Below are 20,217 nucleotides of genomic sequence, written 5' to 3' on the forward strand. Positions count from 1 at the left end.
CATGTCCATTCCTCCTTTCGCTGTTTCTGCTATCGCTGCCTGTTACCACGCGACTTGGTCCGGGTGTGGTGGGTGATTCTGTTACGGCTTTCTTCCATCGAAGGAGAGTCGGACCAAAATGCAGCGTGGTTAGTTCGATACATGTTTAATGAATGATGAAACGAACAATACAAAAACAAGAAACGGAACGTGAAAACCTATACAGCCTATCTGGTGAATACAAACACACTGAGACAGGAACAATCACCCACAAACCCACAGTGAAACCCAGGCTACCTAAAATATGGTTCCCAATCAGAGACAACGAGAATCACCTGACTCTGATTGAGAACCTCAGGCAGCCATAGACTATGCTAGACACCCCTACTCAGCCACAATCCCAATACCTACTAAAACCCCCAATACCACAACACAACACAAAATAACCCCATGTCACATCCTGGCCTGACCAAATAAATATATAAACACAAAATACTAAGACCAGGGCGTGACAATCCAGTGGTTTTCAAACATTTTGACCTGTGACCCGCACGCACATGAAAAACTAAATCATCTGCATTTTACACCTGCATTTGGAGCTGAAAGTCATTCATTTTAGCAGCCAATATCAACTGGGGATATATCATGTCACTTCTCTGGAGCACAGGGGCCTCATTTATCAATATTGTGTATAAACTATTCTAAAATACAAATGGAATTTAGAATGTTCTTATGTACAGAAAAAACGTGTGATTTCTCCAACAATCCTACGATCGTAATATGCACATCAGTAGGAGATAACCATTGACCATCTCAGCCTCAGAATAACCATCTCAGGCTCAGTGCTCGTGCACGATCTTTCTAAATGCCCCTAATTAACCATATTTGGTTAAAATCATCCCTTTCAAGCCGATGGGGACTATACAACACTGTACTATGAAATACAAAAACACAACCAAAAAAAGCTTTGAATTTTTTCTTCCCTGGACTTAAATAGAGGTACTAGTGTCAGAGATTGAGAACAACCAAGGGGTTATATTTGTCCTTTCGAACAATTTCTAAGTCAATGCTACAGCCTATGACCTCCCAAGTGGTGCAGCGGTCTAAGGCACTGCATCACAGTGTTGATCCCCGGCAATGTCACAACCCACAGTGACCGGGAGCCTCATAGGGCAGTGCACAATTGGTCCAGTGTTGTCTGGGTTAGGGGGTGGCTTGGCCAGGGGGCTTTACTTGGCTCATGGCGCTCTACTTGTGGCGGGCTGGGCATCTGCAAGCTGGCAACGGTCGTCAGTTGAACGGTGTTTCCTCTGACACATTGGTGCAGCTGGCTTCCAGGTTAAGCGAGTGGGTGTTCAGAAGCCGTGCGGATTGGTGGGTCATGTTTTGGAAGATGCATGACTTGACCTTTGCCTCTCCCAAGCCCGTTGGGGAGTTGCAACTATGAGACAAGATCGCAATTGGATATCACAAAAAGGGTGAGAAAAAAAGTATAATGCTACAGCCCACGCTTCTATGCAAAATACAAATTGTTGTTCAATATTTTGTTTATTATTACATTATTTTGTTTATATCTCCTGCCTTGGTATAGGCTCTGAAATTAAATAGGCTCAAATGTGATGTCACACTCCTAATCCTATTGCACAGCAGTACTACAGCCTACCCACACTGTCACATAGGCTACTGTCAAGGCTACTGTTCTATTTACTTTAGAGCATGCTTGGCTATTAAATTAGTGATTGATAAATGGTAGCCTACTACTTGTTGTGAAACGGGAAATCATTTAAATCAGTCATGTCAGAAAAGGAGAGACGGCCTGCAATATGATTATGATTTAGGCCTTTATAAAAGTCAAATAAAATATTATACGACCTGCTGTTATGCGTGTATCTTCTTATCAACAGCAAATGCATTTGCTCTATCAGGCCTACGTTTAAATGGTTTTATTAGCCTGGCATTATTCTAATTCCAGTGCATCAAACACCTCACATTTCCCCCAAACGAACAATAAGCCTGTTTGCTTGCAGTAGTTGATCAACCTTCTAGAAGTTGTGCACGTGGATGGTGTGAGATTTGCGTGGAGATGTACTCACAGGCACTTTCCCGTCAAGTTCAAAATAAATACCAACCTTTGCAGGAAAAATGGCTCAAGAGTGTATTTTTTTGGTGTGCACGCACGTTTGATAAATGAGGCCCCCAGAGCAAGCAAAATCAAACGGTCCTACTTGTAGATGAGGCTGCAGAATTGGATAGAAAGCATAGAAATCACTTTGGAGGGAAGCCTTTCTGCACCACCTGGTATCAGAGCATTTCGTATTATTCTGTAGGTAAATCCGAAACACTCCGTTTAGTGTGATATGTTAGGTTCGTATGGTATGTAAATTCATTTTTGGATGTCCATCACCCATTTTGTATGATATGCTACGAATTACAATTACCATTATATGTTATAATTTGCAAAACGTACAATGTTACGTATCTGCTAAATGTATGATATGTTACGAATTTTAGCTAGGTGGCTAACGTTAGCTAGGCTAGGGGTTAGGGTTAAAGTTAGGGTTAAGTTTAGAAATTAGGTTAAATGGTTAACGGTAGGTTATGGTTAAGGGAAGGGTTAGCTAAAAATGGTTAGGGTTAGGTGAAAGGTTAGCAAAGTAGTTGCAAAGTAGCTAAAAAGAGGTAAGTAGTTGAAAAGTTGCTAATTAGCTCAAGTTGTCCACAATGAGATTCAAACTCGGAACCTTTGGGTTGCTAGACATGAGTGTTATACCCCCACCCACACCAAACCTAACATATCATACCAATCTGAGTGTCTGGGATTTACGTTTACTATATAAAGGTCTAGTCTATGAGACCAGGCTCATCTGCAGGCTGCAGAGTGCTCATTGCCAGCCGGGTAGCGAGGGCTATGCACAGACATTTGTTCTCAAAATGAAAAAAGGCTGTTACATTGTTTTTAAAATAAACATTACTTTCATAATTCATTTATAACACACCAAATTCCTCAGCAGGAGGCAGGCAGGTAGAGGTGTAAATTGGGGTTCAATGTATTTACACAAATGTACAATTCAATTATATTTCAATTATATTTACAAAGTTCTAGACTTCAATGTTTCTATTCAATGTTTCTATTCAAAAGAAAACATATCTCAGGCTAAACCTGTACTAACCATACAAGGCACGGGGTGGGGGTCTACCAGGCTCAGCTCAGATACTGCCTCCCCTTGAGCTACCCAAAAGTGATCTGCCGAAACATTCCCAAACGGACACTTTATATGCAAGAAGCCACACCTATTCTGGCACACATGCCAGGTACATGGGGTGGCAGGTAGCCTAGTGTTTAGAGTGTTGGACTAGTAACTGAAAGATTGCAAGATCGAATCCCTGAGCTGACAAGGCAAAAATCTGTCTTTCTGCCCCTGAACAAGGCAGTTAACCCACTGTTTCTGGGTTGTCCTTGGAAATAAGAATTTGTTCTTAACTGACTTGCCTCGTTAAATAAAGGTAAAACGTTGTTTTTTTTAAACATTTATGGGTGTTAAACAACATTGGACAAGATGGAGAAACTGGACACGTTCTCCAAAGACAATTAAGAAAATGACAAAACTGATAAATATAGTTAAATAAACCAAGCTTATTAAGACAAGAGTCAAGCTGTATTTGAGCACTCCACACGTTTCCACTAAAGGAATGAGAATGGTATGAATGCAATAATATATTGTTTGAATGTACAGAAATGACCATTAACCAAACATTCTAGATTTGCCCTTCCAGTTTCCAAAGTGGCCTTTTTGGGTGGTGGTCATTGTTGTTCCTCACAAATAGCATAATAAATTCAGCAGAATATGCTACATCTGTTTCCCATAATATTGAAGGCAGTGTGATGATACAGCTGCTTACCTGAAGACATATATCAAACTAGGCCTATCTGAAATCTGAAGATTATCAATCAAATCCCACTGTCACTGTTCTACTTACCACGGTTGTTGTGTTTACTACCATAATGGTCTATTTTAGTGCATGCTGATACAATAGTCATAGACTCGGTGTCACCAGCATCCTACTAAAAAGCTGTGGCTGTTCAAATGATTTTGGTAAGTTCATAAGAACACATTATCAAAGGTTTTGTTACTAATACGGTTAGTCAAAACTAAAAACTGAATTCACTGTCATAATGTCTGTATGATACATGTTGTAATTGGAATACTATAATCACTATCTCATTGGGAGTATGTAGGCCAACACATCCAATTGGGTTTCAGTTTGACATAGCAGAGCTGCCCTCGATGCAAGTTGTTTCATGGAGGCTGTGATAGACAGCGTTCCGTTCCCTCTACAACTGCTACTGAAGAAATTGAGTGATACTGCTGCTGAAGGGGAGTACACGTTATGTAGCCGTCTTAAACAAGACAGTTTGACAATTTTATACACCAGGAAAATGGCTCAAGTTAAATGTCAAACCAAATGTAGGTCTAGTTCTCCAAAGTGTTGTGGCTCTTACCTGTTCTTGTCCTCCTAAAATCCCAATGGAAATCCTAGAGTTCCTTACAGGGTTGTTAAGATGCCACCTCTGATACGCCTTGTCAAGTTCTACTGGGATGTTCCAACTACAGCCAAAGGGTTGTGTCCTCCTATCTGTCCCCTCCCTATGACAACAGTCTGCATCATTCGACTCCTACTTAATAGCTCTTTGAGTCCCACGGTAACGTCGGCATGTTTTAGTGACCCTTTTAAACACTGTGTTTGAGCTACAGACTTCTGCATCTGCTGGTGCCAACCATTAGCCTGTGCAATTAATGGGGGCTGAGCTAGAGCAGTGTTTGTGAGACAATGGCAGATCCCCAAAACTGTTCTTCTCACAAAAATGCCTGTAAAGTCTGAACAGTTAGAACCTCAAAAACTATTATGACTCCACTGCGAAAAGCTGAGACTCACTCAAACACGTATGTAATCTGTTCTGCTCTATGACACTCACGAGCCACACAAGAGTTGCTAGAAGGTAAGGTTTGGAGATCATTGGACATCCCAGGAAATAGTGTCTGCAATACTAAAATAAGCTCACATAGTTGCTGTCACAAACTGCCTAGCTTAATTTCCAACTGAGCAAACAATTTCTGTACTTACAGCAATCTTTTGAAATGATTTTCTATCAGGTTTTTGCTTGGCGGACAGGCCAGGATGACATGCCTGAGACGGCATTTTAAATCCATGGGGGGTCACAACTAGTATTGTTTTAGAACCCTAATAACACAAGTTAGATTGGTCCTATACTGTTCAAATGTGCAAATGTTTTATCTGAAATGTAGCCATACACAAACTTTGCTTTACATAATAATAAGAAAGATAAAGTATATATAACTATTTGGATAAAAAAAATACACATCTATTAGTTCCAAACAGGACAATCAACGATTTCAGAAATAAAATGTTCTTGTTGTTTTTCACACATAACACCCCCCACCCAACCCTAAGATAGTGCTTGGTTATTATGATTTTGCCTAACAGAAAAAAACACATTTCTAATAATACAAATAAATAAAAAGTTTAATATGCAGTCGCAGATAGATCCGATTACGCTTCGACTAGAGCCAATATTCACATAAGAAAATAGAGAATATGCAGATCTAGTTACAATGCCTCTACAATATCACCGGTTTGCAAAAACACACAAAACTGATTTGAAATATTATGACACTCTAGGGCTTTCTTTTTCACTATATAAGTACATTTTTCTAGAGCCAGGCTTGAGGTTAATTATTTTAATCAATAGCCAAGTGAGGGGGAACTGACATACTTCCAGTGGAGAGCAAATTAATGTATAGCTTGTAATAGACAGAGGTCAACCATTTCTTCTCTCTCCTATTTAAAGAGAAATTCTCTGGGTAAAGATTTAGGATGCAAAGTTTAGGGATTAGTGGTATTGGAGTAGAGGTAATCTCAGAGATGTAGCGCAGTACTGAGATCCAAAACTTTTGTATCTCAGCACATTCGGTCACGATCGTTGTAGAAAGTGGACCAAAGCGCAGCGTGAGTAGAGTTCCACATATTTATTGAGGTGAAACTTCAAACAACATATCAATAAACGAACGTGCAGTTTGTAACGCACATAGCACTAAACACTAACAATATCCCACAACACAGGTGGGAAAAGGACCACACTAAATATGATCCCCAATTAGAGGCAACGATCATCAGCTGCCTCCAATTGGGAACCATACTCACACCAACATAGAAATTAAAGACTAGAACACCCCCTAGTCACACCCTGACGTAAAACACCATAGAGAACCCAGAGGGCTCTCTATGGTCAGGGCGTGACACATTCCCACAGGCAATGATCTAAGGTGCCTAAATGTGTGTTACTATTAACACACAGGTCTGGGATATTAGGGTCAAATTTGTGAAGCTTAACAGGGATGATACACACTACCGTGAAAAATACAGAGGGTACTGGGCAACAGAGGACAAACAGCAGAGAGGCTAATGATCTTGGAGCGGAGCAAAGTGGCCCGGGCCTTACTGAACCCCTCCTGGAGATCCTGGTAGTCTGAGCAGCTGGAGCCAAGAGAATCCCAATATCACGGGAACCTGTGATGACTCCACCAACAGGAATTTGATCGTCTCACTGTGGTTTCCCTGACATTCGTAGGTTGACGGGGGTGGTCTGGTGGGTGACCCAGCCTATGGAGCGCCCGTCCAGCACTCTAATACCCATGGGAATGGAGAGGGGTAGAGTGGGAATGCCCAGCTCGGATGCCAGGGTAACGTTCATGAGACTCACATCGGCCCCCGAGGCGATGAGTACCTGGAGAGACTTGGACTGGTCACCCCACAGCATGATGGCATGGAGAGGGGGTGAGTAAGGGGAGAAGAACAATTATCTTTAAGATCCACCAGTGTACCGACTCAAACGAATGAGCTTGAAGGGACAGGTAGACAAAATGACCGGCAGTACCGCAATACAGACAACTCTGGGTCTCAAGTCTGCGTACTGTCGTGTCTTTGGCTGTGCCGGATTAAGTGATATGACATGGTATTCTATAAAATAATTTAAATTGAACAACAATTCCATTTGAATCCGATAACTCTGATGTGTAGACTTTCCACTGTAGAGTTTATGTCATCTTATCATTGATGAGAATGTCTCAGATGACAACCAAACTGACATCATATTCATTAAGTACCACCGCCTATGATCAATTGGTCGGATTACCAGAATATAGTTAATTTCCCCCCACCTTCTGATAATCCCAGAATCTCTATGTTGACCAAGGGGTTTTCAAAATGTAACATCAGTAGGGGAGAGAGAGGAAAAGGGGGGGGGGAGAGAGAGAGGTATTTATGACTGTCATAAACCCAACCCCAAGCCAACGTCATGACAGTACCGAGCTGTATCAGCTCAGGAAGAGGTGAATCGGCAGTCTCCGGAGGTTCTTGGAGGATATGGGGAAGCCCAGATCCTCTTGGGGACGTAGACGTCGGGGACTTTATCAGATGCAAGGTGAAATCCCTGAGTGAGCGATTGGGACCGCAATCGGACCTCTTCTCCCTCCTACGTTCCATTGATCCGGATGGTTAAAGCGATGAGTGAGTCGAGATCCGTCTGTAGTTCTCGGGCTGCCAGCTCATCCTTTACCTCATCCGATAATCCGTGCAGGAACATGTCGAACAGTGCTTCTGGGTTCCAGGTACCCTCCTGGAACTCCACCGCATAGTCTGCCACACTGAGGGTGTCCTGCCGAGGAGATGGGAGGAGATGACGTTGCGGAGCTGGTCCGAGGCCTGCTGGGTCAGTCATGGCCAGTTCGTACCATCAGGTTTCAGGTAAGACCCAAGTGCAGACTGTGTAGAAGTAACAATGTTTATTGTAGCAACAGGGGCAGGCAAACGACAGGTCAAGGTAGGCAGTGGTCGGTAATCCAGAGCCAGGCAGAGCGGTCAGGCAGACGTGCTTGGAGTCAGGACAGGCAGGGGTCAAAACCAGGAGGGCGAGAAAAGAGAGACTGGAAAAAGCAGGAGCTGAGACATAAAACATTGGTAGGCTTGAACAAACAAGACGAACTGGCACAGACAGACAGAAAACACAGGTATAAATACCAAGGGGATAAGTGGGGAAGATGAGCGACACCTGGAGGGGGTGGAGACAAGCACAAGGACAGGTGAAACAGATCAGGATGTGACAACTCGTTACCATGGGTTCATAATTTGTTGAACTCAAGGAGTTAATTCTGGTGTGATTTTATTACCAAGATATGTGAAACCTTGTTCTGTATTCACAAATGGATGCTGTGCAACTGGATTCAGTCTCTTTTTCTTGTTGAGGAAAATAATGGAAGATTTGGTTTTATTAACTTCAAACCCAGAAAACTGACCAAAGTTGTGAAATCAAATTGTTAGTGGCAACTTCTGCAGTAGGGTCGTAATATAAAATCTTACTCCATTTACAGAAGTAGTTCCCAAACCGAAATCTCTTAAGCACTTCAAATAAATAAGACCACTCAACTCTATCAAATGCCTTCTCTGCATCAAGTGAGAGTATGGCAGTATCAGGGGACCTTTCACACATGTTTAGTAACCTTAATGTTTTTCATGAAGACATTTTGGTCTTGGTGTATTACATATAGGAGCACTCTATCCAATATCCTGGCTAAGGTGTTAGCAATCATTTTTGAGTCGGAGTTCAGAAGAGAAATCGGTCTGTAACTTTCACATTTTGTTGGGGATTTATCAGGCTTCAGAATAAGAGTGATTAAAGCACTCCTTCGAGAGGGGGGGAAACAACCTTTCTGAATGGATTCAGCATACTTATCCAAAAGTGGACCTAGAAGTGTGTCCTTAAATATGTTATAAATAGCTATTGGGAGCCCATCTGGACCAGCCGCTTTACCTCCCTTCATAATGAAAATAGTATCAAATATTTCAACACCCTCCAATTTCTTTTCCTAATGCAATTTTGTGTTTTCTGAAATAGAGGGAAATCAAGACCATCCATAAAGGATGTCTGATTAGTTAAGTTCTCAGAAGATTCTGTTGTAAAGTGTGTTGTAGTAGGAAGCAAATGTTTGTTTTATTTCTACAGGATACATTGACAATTGTCCTTTAAATTAGGAATTGCATTAATGGCTCTGTCTGAATTTAACTTCTTAATGCACCAGGCCAGCAATTTCCCAGGTTTTTCATTGAGAAGGACTGTTTCAGCCTCGTTAAGCTTTTCGCAGCCTTTGAGGTGGAAAGTTCTTCATGCTGATCTTTAAGAGCAAATCATTCCTTTGTTTACTTCTACTGAGTTATCCAATAAAACTTCCCTCTTCAATTCTCTGATTTTGCTGTCCAGCTCTCTCATTTTCAGATTTCATTGATTTGAAACTGGTAAAATATTTGCCACATAATATAGTAGTTGCTAGCTAGCCTATTATTAGCTGTAGCTGTCTGCAAACGTGAACACATTTCTTCCCTCTCTGTGCGAAAAAAAACGGTCAATTTGACCCCTCCCTAAGATCCATGTTGTCAGATCTTATTTTTTGATTGACATTTGTCATTAAAAGTCATGAATGCAAATTGTTTTTGTGTTCTACTTGTAGCCCTAGCTGTCCTGATAATTAAATGTTAAAACACGTCAATGCAAGGTTAAATATGAGGGCAGAGCAGCCAGATTTATACAATTTGTGAATTTCAGGTTTTTCACCTAGGATACACCGCAATGTTATGTTCCACTCCTAGGAGGATTGTATCCCCCCATTCATACACACACACACTGACTGAAAAAAGGTCTGACAAGTTTTTTGGGCAGATGACATCATGCTAAGTGCTGTCCCCCAGTCAAATTCCTGGCTAGTGAGGTAAGATGACAGATATGTTATCAACTGCATGCCTGGGGCCGTTAGGCTCTCCAAGGTGCAGGGTGCTGAGAGGGGAAGTATGGAAAGAGCCAGTAGAGGAGTTGGGAGGAGAGCCTAGTCCCACTCTGTTGGATCAAAGGAGTCAGGCTGTGCCCGTCTCTTCTACTGATAGACCGATCCCCACAATAGTTAGCATACCTGTTAACAGAGCTAACAGTCCCAGGATACACAACAGCTGTTTGGATGAAACCACAGAGATGTATCTCAGAACAGATATAGGCCTTGGTTCACTCCAGACCTGACTGCCCTTGACCAGCACAAAAACATCCTGTGGTGGACTGCACTAGCATCAAATAGTCCCCACGATATGCAACTTTTCAGGTAAGTCAGGAACCAATACACGCCGTCAGTCAAGAAAGCAAAGGCTAGCTTTTTCAAACATACCTTTGCATCCTGTAGCTCTAACTCCAAAACGTTTTGGGACACTGTAAAGTCCATGGAGAATAAGAGCACCTCCTCCCAGCTGCCCACTGCACCGAGGCTAGGTGACACTGTCACCACCGATAAATCCACAATAATTGAGAATTTCAGTAAGCATTTCTCTATCGCTGGCCATGCTTTCCTCCTGGCTACCCCTAACCCGGCCAACAGCTCCGCGCCCCCCGCAGCTACTTGCCCAAGCCTCCCCAGCTTCTCCTTCACCCAAATACAGAAAGCAGATGTTCTGAAAGAGCTGCAAAACCTGGATCCCTACTAATCAGCTGGGCTAGACAATCTGGACCCTCTCTTTCTAAAACTATCCGCCGCCATTGTTGCAACCCCTATTACCAGTCTGTTCAACCTCTCTTTCTTATAGTCAGAGATCCCTAAAGATTGGAATGCTGCTGCGGTCATCCCCCTCTTCAAAGGGGGTGACACTCTAGACCCAAACTGTTATAGACCTATATCCATACTTTCCTGCCTTGCTAAAGTCTTCGAAAGCCAAGCCAACCATTTCGAATCCCACCGTACCTTCTCCGCTGTGCAATCCAGTTTCCGAGCTGGTCACGGGTGCACCTCAGCCACGCTCAAGGTACTAACGATATCATAACCGCCATCGATGAAAGACAGTACTGTGCAGACGTCTTCATCGACCTGGCCAAGGCTTTCGACTCAACATCCTTGGTTTCTCAAATGACTACCTCGGCTGGGTCACCAACTACCTCCCAGACAGAGTTCAGTGTGTCAAATCAGAGGGCCTGTTGTCCGGACCTCTGGCAGTCTCTATGGGGGTATAACAGGGTTCAATTCTCGGGCTGCCTCTTTTCTCTGTATATATCAACGATGTTCCTCTTGCTGCTGGTGATTCTCTGATCCACCTCTACGCAGACGACATCATTCTGTATAAATCTGACCCTTCTTTGGACACTGTGTTAACAAACCTCCAAATGAGCTTCAATGCCATACAACACTCCTTCCATGGCCTCCAACCAAACTTAAATGGTAGTAAAACTAAATGCATGCTTTTCAACCGTTCGGTCATCTATAAGTTTATGCTAGATAAAGGTCCGCCTTATCTCAGCTCACTGGTCACGATACCAACACCCACCCGTAGCACGCGCTCCAGCAGGTATACCTCACTGGTCATCTCCAAAGCCAACACCTCCTTTGGCAGCATTTCCTTCCAGTTCTCTGCTGCCAGTGACTGGAACGAATTGCAAAAAGCACTGATTTGGAGACGTATATTTCCCTCACTAACTTTAAACATCAGCTATTTGAGCAGCTAACCGATCGCTGTACATAGTCCATCTGTAAATAGCCCATCCAATCTACCTACTTCATCTCCATATTGTTTATATTTACTTTTATGCTCTTTTGCACACCAGTATTTCTACTTGCACATCATCATCTGCACATCTATCACTCCAGTGTTAACTTGCTAAATTGTAAGTACTTCGCTACTATGGCCTATTTATTGCCTTACCTCCTCACACCATTTGCACCCACTGTATATAGAGATGTTTTTTTTTTTTTTTGTCATTGACTGTACGCTTGTTTATTCCATGTGTAACTCTGTGTTGTTGTTTGTGTTGCACTGCTTTGCTTTATCTTGGCCAGGTCACAGTTGTAAATGAGAACTTGTTCTCAACTAGCCTACCTGGTTAAAACCTCTCTGGGATATGTGGGACGGTAGCGTCCCACCTCGCCAACAGCCAGTGAAAGTGCAGGGCGTCAAATTCAAATCTCATAATTAAAATTCCTCAAGCATACAAGTATTTTACACCATTTTAAAGATACAATTCTCGTTGATCTAGCCACAGTCTGATTTTAAAATACTTTACAGCTAAAGCACCACAAACGATTATGTTAGGTCACCACCAAGTCACAGAACAACACAGCCATTTTTCCAGGCAAAGGGAGGAGTCACAAAAAGCACAAATAGAGATAAAATTAATCACTAACCTTTGATGATCTTCATCAGATGACACTCATAGGACTTCATGTTACACAATGCATGTATGTTTTGTTCGCTAAAGTACATATTTATATTTAAAAAATCTCATGTTACATTGGCGCGTTACGTTCAGTAGTTCTAAAACATGCAGTGATTGTGCAGAGAGCCACATGAATTTACAGAAATACTCATCATAAATGTTGATGAAAATACAAGTGTTACACATGGAATTAGAGATATATTTCACCTTAATGCAACTGCTGTGTCAGATTTTTTTTTTTACGTTACGGAAAAAGCAAACCATGCAATAATCTGAGTACAGCGTTCAGACAACAAAGCAGCCAAAAAGATATCCGCCATATTGTGTAGTCAACATTAGTCAAAAATAGCATTATAAATATTCACTTACCTTTGATGATCTTCATCAGAATGCACTCCCAGGAATCGCAATTCCACAATAAATGTTTGAATTGTTCGATAAAGTTCATCATTTATGTCCAAATAGCTTCTTTTGTTAGGGCATTTGGTAAACAAATCCAAACGCGCGTTCAGGTCCAGCCGAACGTCGGACAAAAAGTTTAAAAAGTCATATTACAGGTCATAGAAACTTGTCGAACTAAGTACAGAATCAATATTTAGGATGTCTTTATCATACATCTTCAATAATGTTCCAACCGGACAATTCCATTGTCTGTAGAAAAGCAATGGAACGAGAGCTAACTCTCGAGCTAACTCTCGAGTGCCTGTGGCACTCTGCCAGACACCTGGCTCAATCCCCTCTCATTAACCCCCACTTCACAGTAGAAGCCTCAAACAAAGTTCTAAAGACTGTTGACATCTAGTGGAAGCCTTAGGAAGTGCAATATGACCCCATTTACACTGTGTATTGGAATTGAAAAGAGTTGAAAAACTACAAACCTCCGATTTCCCACTTCCTGGTTGGATTTTTCTCAGGTTTTCGCCTGCCATATGAGTTCTGTTATACTCACAGAGATCATTCAAACTGTTTTAGAAACGTCAGAGTATTTTCTATCCAATACTACTAATAATATGCATATGGAACAGAGTAGCAGGCAGTTTACTCTGGTCACCTTATTCATCCAAGCTACTCAATACTGCCCCCTTGTCACCAAGAAGTTAAATAATAATAATTTTTAAAATTCTGCATGATTGCCTTTAGGGTTTTCTATTGAGATGTTATCTCCCCCCCCCCCCCCCAAAAAAAAATGTGAGCACCGACAGACTTCCAGGAATACAGTCTGGTTCCCTTTCGTGTTTCGTCATGCACTCATTGTCTGTGAAGCTGACTGTTTATTGACGGCTGGTTGCTCAGTCTAATGAAGCGGAAAGTCAGTGCCATATTAAAAGTTAATGGGCTGGAAATACAGCAAAATATTGGCTTAGTATACAGAGCCATGTACTGTCTTGATGAGGTAGCATTGGTAATTGGATAAGCTTTGTGGTCATCCACATAATGTAGTGGTCTGGTGGGACCTGTTTGACCTGAGACAAGCCAAAAACTCCAGTGGGCGAATGTATCAACCATGCATACATTTCTTAATCAATTCTGGCGTACATCGACAACATACAGTATACAGTAGGCATGTTTTCATTGATCAGAGCCATATTATATTTGTGCTCTCGTGAACGAGTGCCTTTAACCCTGGTTGGAAAACACCCTCCATTCACCTTTTATGGTAACAAATAAAAAACGCCCTCGTTTGCTCTGTGATTTGTAAATGTTGAAACTGGGCCATGTCCATTTCTTAATGACCCAGGGCCTGTTTTCCCAAAAGCATCTTAAGGCTAAGTTCATCTTAGAAACATGTTTCTAACAATGAACTTAGCCTAGGATGCTTTTGGGAAACTAGGCCCAGTGCAGTCCAAAATGTGATTTTCCTATGTTTAATACACATTTTCCACACTATGAAAATTATGATAATGCATTTTTAGTATAAGAGTTGTTTGAAAAATGTCAGCCTGTTTGGCGGGATAGAGTTTTGGCTTGCCTGGTGACCTCACCAGGTGAATAAATGGGTTAATAGAGAATCCAAAACTCTCTGCCAATAACAGCTAGTTTTCTGTTTTCCCCTTCCCACTCAGACCACTCACAGACAGTCCTAGCAACAACAAAAAAGGAGAGACATGCCCTGCAATATGATTATGCTTTAGGCCTCTGTATATAATAAAATTAAAATAAATATATGAGGCGACATGCTGCTAAGCAATCTTCTTAACAATGGCAAATGCCACTGTTTTATAATCAGGCCTACGTTTAAATGTTTTTATTAACCTAAAATTATTATAATTCCAGTGCATCAAACACCTCCATTTCACCCAAAAAGAACAACATTTGCTTGCAATACAGTTGATCAAGCACGAACAGTTGTGTGTACTGGTGGTCTTAGATTTGCATGGAGATAAGCACACTTTCCCATCAAGTTCAAAATGTATATATCAACCTTTGTGGGAAAACTGGAGCATGCAAGGTTTGGAATATTTTTTTGTGTTCACCTTTGATAAACAAGGCCCAAGCAGACAGAGATACACCCTGTCTGGCTGCCTGGCCTGGCCTGGGCTGGGCCAGGGGACAGTCACACAACTCTGAACATGGCTGCAGCAAATTAGGTCATATCCATGCTGGAGTGAAACACATGGCCTGAAGAAGTTCCCCAAATAAAGGGAACGCATCTGGATTAACAGAGATGGGAGCAAAGATGAACCATCTGAGCTGCTGCCTCTGAAGTCTCCTATACAAAGTTCACAATATCAATATCACAATACCAGTAGGACTTGTGATGTTGCAACCCAATATACTGTAAGCTAAGCATGAACGAATGAGGATGCATGATGAACTTACTGTGCATGTAGTTTCTGCAGTCCAGCTTAACTCTCTCAAGGGTCCAGTTATAGATTGTGTAACCAGTGGTGTAAATTACTTAAGTGAGAATACTTTTTTTTACTGTTTATATTATTGAAACTTTTACTTCGGTACATTCCAAAAGAAAAGAATGTACTTTTTACACCATACATTTTCCATGACACCCAAAAGTACTGTTTATTTTTTTGTAATGCTTAGCAGGACAAGAAAATGGTCCAATTCAGGCACTTCAGAATAACATCCCTGGTCATCCCTACTGCCTCTGATCTGGTGGACTCACTAAACAAAAGTGCTTAGTTTGTAAATTGGAGTCTGCCCCTGGCTATTATGCCGTCTCGTTTGCTTAATTTAATTAATTTTAAATAATTATTTGATATTGATATTGATATAATAATTTTTGGATATTTAAGTATATTTTAGCAATTACATTTACTTTTGATACTTAAAGAATATTTCAAACCAAACACTTTTTAGACTTTTACTCGAGTAGTATTTTACTGGGTGACTTTCACTTATACTTGAGTTATTTTCCATGAAGGTATCCTCAAGTATGACAGCTGGGTATTTTTCCACCACTGTATGTAACGCAGCGTGACAAGTCCTCTCCATGCTGATGTGACGGCAGTGCACACTCTAGGGTACCCAGATATTTACGAAAACCACACTGACTCACTCCAAAAAACGTCATTCACACTAATGATTATACTTACAAACAGAACTTCTTACACAACAACTCTCAAAAATGTCCCTCCATTAACATTCTCACCATCAATTGCGTGCACAAGGTCAAGGTCCTTGTGTCATCCATGAGAAAATGAATAGGAAGTCGCTGCGTCATATTGATGCTGGTTCATTCCCAGACATATTGTGGTGAATATAACGCTCCTGTCATTCTGTGGAGCGTTGTGTTCAAAGGAAAACAACGCACAGCCCTCCACTTGAGTACTGGCAAAGATGTGTCCCATGAACGGCTATTTATATCTTAATCAGCCTGCGCCCTGTTCATCAGTCTGAAAACTACCCATAACCCCTGTGTGCTTTCCAGTTACACAGACAATAGACATTAAAGCTGTAGGAGTGTGAATGTGAAGTCACTTTTACTGCAGTTGCTACAGATTTAACTGTTACTCCTCTTTTGGTAACTTGTGTCTGGCCCTGCCTGTGCCAGTTAAATACCATAAGACACGATTGTTAGCTATAAACCCATTTCCCTTCTAAATACATGTCTAGGGCAACCACAGCTGAAACCTACAATCAGCAGTTCACACAAAGCTAAATCATTGTACGTGTTTCAGTAATTGCAGTAATTATAGAGTCCAGACCTCGGGTCCTCATGCCAAGCTCTAAGTAGATTCATTTAGGTGGGCATTCCAACCTGAGGTAATATCCTGAGGGAAACTTCGGAGGGAGCCAGCTACTAACTAGATTGTTCGATGAGTATTTCGCCCCTATACCCAGGTCGGTCGACCGATGTGCACGTCAGGACCACTGTGGACCTCCACCAGAGTTTCCTCTGGCTTCGCCCTGCCCAGGCATAGTTCATTAAGCGTGCGTAAATGGAACGTAAATTCCATCTTTATGCACTTTTCTCTCTGCACGTATTCTGAATAGTATGCTTATTCACCCGCTATTCGTTTTGGGGGTGGAGATCAAATAAATGAAGGTGTGGCAGAGGTATGTCAACAGATATACTGTATTCTGATCTTGACTTTGTTCCCTCATTATTCGACCACCTTTATGCGAGACGAAACGATGAATAAGGTCGAGCAACCTGTCGGTTTCAAGTGGAACAGCATCTATTTAAAAAATAGAAACAAAACCCTTCTCCATGCACTGTAATTTACAAATTGATAAGAGCTAGGTCAATGAGTAAGCCGTTTGGATAAGGGGATTGTAAATAGAAATGACAATTGTTTCAGATGTGAACAAATGTGAAAGCAGTCATATGGCAGCAAACTGAATCCACTCTCACATAGGTACCTGGTTGCAACGGGCATCCATATCTTAAAGGGGTGACTCTCCCATAGACACCAATGCGATAGCAGCTGGGTCTGGTGTACTGAGTTCATTGACTTTCATTGAAAGTCTATAATTGTAGTGTTGCGGCAGACAAAGGGCTATTTTCAGGTGTTGTGGTTTTGCTGTTGAGTCCCTGAGGGATGATGCCTCTGCCATCATTGTTTTACTGTCCTGTATGATTTGTGAGTTATTTTATCTTCTCAGCTCTGGCTTGAGGAAGACAACTGCAGCTCCCTCTCTCCCTCTCTTCCTCTCCCCCTTTCCTTTTCCCCCTCCCTATCTCTCTACACAACAGTTTGGAAGCACACTATATGTGTGATGAATTGTCCAAAGTCAGGACAGGAGTGATTGTAGTCATTTTGTTATGGGTTCACCGCAGAACTGAACCAATAAAGATGACGGCAACTGTTTATAACAGACATGAACAAGGTATTAAGGGTCTGGGGCTGGGTTTCTACTAAGCTAGCATATGGAATTGTTTTAGGATGGTCATACTAAGGATCATTTAGCTATTCTATTTAGAATTTTAGGACCCCTGTAGGTATCAAAAAAATATATATATATATTTGATGATACATTGAATTCGTCCTTACTACTGTTAGCCCATAGAAATACATTGAATAACAGATTCATACATGGAAAAACAGTTAGTCCAAAAATATATCAAGAGAAGTATGTTTTAACAGGCAATTTGCCAAGGAAGGATACTCTGAGTGCAGCTCAATCCAGAAATCTGGCAGTGGCATCTGATTAAATTCTATTTTCACAGAACCGCTTGTTGCAATTTCGATGAGGCTCTCTTGTTCAGATATCGGTAAGTGGACTGGAGGCAGTGCATGAAAGAGCCATTTTTACTGGTGTCCAACATGTATTTCAAACTGTCAGGCATTCCCTTGTCAGCATGAACCTCTCGGTGGATGCTGCAGTGTACCCAAGTGGCGTCGGGAGCAACGTCTTGCACGTGCGTTACCACTCCAGTGTGTCTCCCTGTCATGGTTTTTGCGCCATTAGTACAGATACCAACACATCTTGACCACCAAAGTCCATTTGATGTCACAAAGCTGTACAGTACTTAAAAAATATCCTCTCCTGTTGTCCTGGTTTCCAGTGGTTTGCAGAAGAGGATGTCTTCCTTAATTGACCCCCCATAAACGTAACGGACATATACCAGGAACTGTGCCAGGCCCGCCAAGTCTGTTGACTCATTCAGCTGTAACGCATATAATTCACTGGCTTGTATGCGAAGTAGTAATTGTTTCAAAACATCTCCTGCCATGTCACTGATGCGTCATGAAACAGTGTTGTTTGATGAAGTCATTGTCTGTATAGTTTTTTTGGCCTTTACCCCCAGCATTGTCCCAGCCATATCCGCGGCAGCAGGGAGAATTAAGTGCTCCACAAGGGTATGGAGCTTGCCTGTCCTAGCCACCCGGGAGCTCACCATATAAGACGCTTCTAGCTCCTTCTTATTAATGGTATCTGTTGCTTTTATACATGTCTTACTACTCGAAAGTCGTCTTAATTCTCGCAAAAAAAAACATACAAAAAAAAAGCCTAAATGTCTGCCCAAGAGTGAAGGTTTCATCGAGTTGTGAGATAGTACTTTTGCACATTTAACACACTGTGGCTGAGGAAAGGCACTACTCCCAATATAAGTGAACCCCAAATCAATGTAGTTCTCATCATATTTGCACCTCTTCGATGGTCCAACGTCCCTGTCTGTTGTTCAGTGCTTTCCCGGGTAAGGGGGCAGTAGCTCTTCGGCTGCATCAGATTCACATCTGTCAGTGTCCATGCTAGCTGGGCTAACAACAAATGTAGAATTACTGATGCTAGCATTGGATGTGCTCGTGGAAGCAGAACAACTTGTTGTCGACAGATGCAGGTGTAGTACTGCTGGTAGTAGCAGTACTACCAGTAGAGCTGGTACTGTATGTGTCTCTATGGACGCGAGCCTTACTATTTTTAACCATTTATCCATTTTCAAATGGAATGAGCAGCAGCTACGTAACGGTTAATGTGATTGGATGTTAATTATTTGACTAGGCTACCTGTATTTGACATTGTGTTGTTATTTCACTGAACACTAGATGGTTAAAAAAAAATTTGGCAGTAAAACGAGACTGTGAAAATGTGATGGAAAAAAAAAATTATATATATATATATTATAAATTTAGCGTACCACTGACGGCATTGCACGCACCCCTGTTTGGGAATATCTGGGCTAACATATTACAAGCTGTGCAATAATTTGGGACATGTAGCCTATTCGAATCATTATGGAAGGCAAACCAAACGTAGCAGTTTAAATCTGGAGCCTGATGCATGGTTCACAATGACTGGACCGTTGTTGTCACAGTTCCATGATTAGTGAGGATTATTAGTGTAGATTTATAGTACTACTGTTCGACCCCTATTGTACACATCTCACCCCCACATCTCACCCAATATTTTATGGATTGAACAATTGAATATGGCAACTTTCAGGAAGATTCAAACCACTGTATTTTTTTATTCCCCAATATATTTAGCACATAAAGGCTCTCCAAACCTGTTTTTTTTTAAATTATTTATAAAGACTTTCCTAACCCTAAATAATATACCACGTAAGAGGATTTTAAAATATAACAATTGGTGCTGAAAGGAGAGAAGATGTGTATATTTACATGGCTGTCTTTAATTTAACTCTAATATTTTGAACCATCTATCCATATATTCTAGTGATTCTGTCGAGAAAATGCTAATTAAAGGTACACCAAATTTGAATGAATGTCTTTCGAAAAATGTGCTGAAAACCCTATTGAATAAAAACTCCATGAGAAAATCTGTTGGCCAGCAAGTGGGAGGGTTTTCAGCTGAGAAGTGCATAGGAATGGCCTGCATAGGTAAAGGTCTTCGTAGAATGGTGGAGATCTGTCTGAATCGGGCCCTTAGTCAACTACTCCATGCCGTGGCAAGTCCTACACATTCCTAGGGAAAGGTGAGAGATAAAGGGATGCACTCGTCATGCCCTGATGAGGCAGGCACCAGATGGCAGACAGGCCAAGGTGTTGTTCTGGACAATA

General features: G+C 41.6%; 1 protein-coding gene across 2 annotated transcripts in view; it reads right to left on the reverse strand.

Annotated features, from left to right (window-relative positions):
* Nucleotides 1-16,030, reverse strand: part of LOC109873441 (calpain-5-like) — a 42,456-nt gene extending 26,426 nt beyond the window's left edge. Inside the window, exon 1 of one of the 2 annotated variants that reach the window (XM_020465090.2) lies at nt 4,481-4,690. The gene's annotated coding sequence lies outside the window, so the exon portion shown is untranslated. Of the gene's footprint in view, nt 1-4,480; nt 4,691-15,899 lie in introns of those variants that run through there. The other variant, XM_020465089.2, reaches the window with a different exon arrangement.
* Nucleotides 16,031-20,217: the final 4,187 nt, after the last annotated feature.

This window comes from Oncorhynchus kisutch, linkage group LG28 (assembly GCF_002021735.2).
Source record: "Oncorhynchus kisutch isolate 150728-3 linkage group LG28, Okis_V2, whole genome shotgun sequence".
NCBI lineage: Eukaryota > Metazoa > Chordata > Actinopteri > Salmoniformes > Salmonidae > Oncorhynchus > Oncorhynchus kisutch.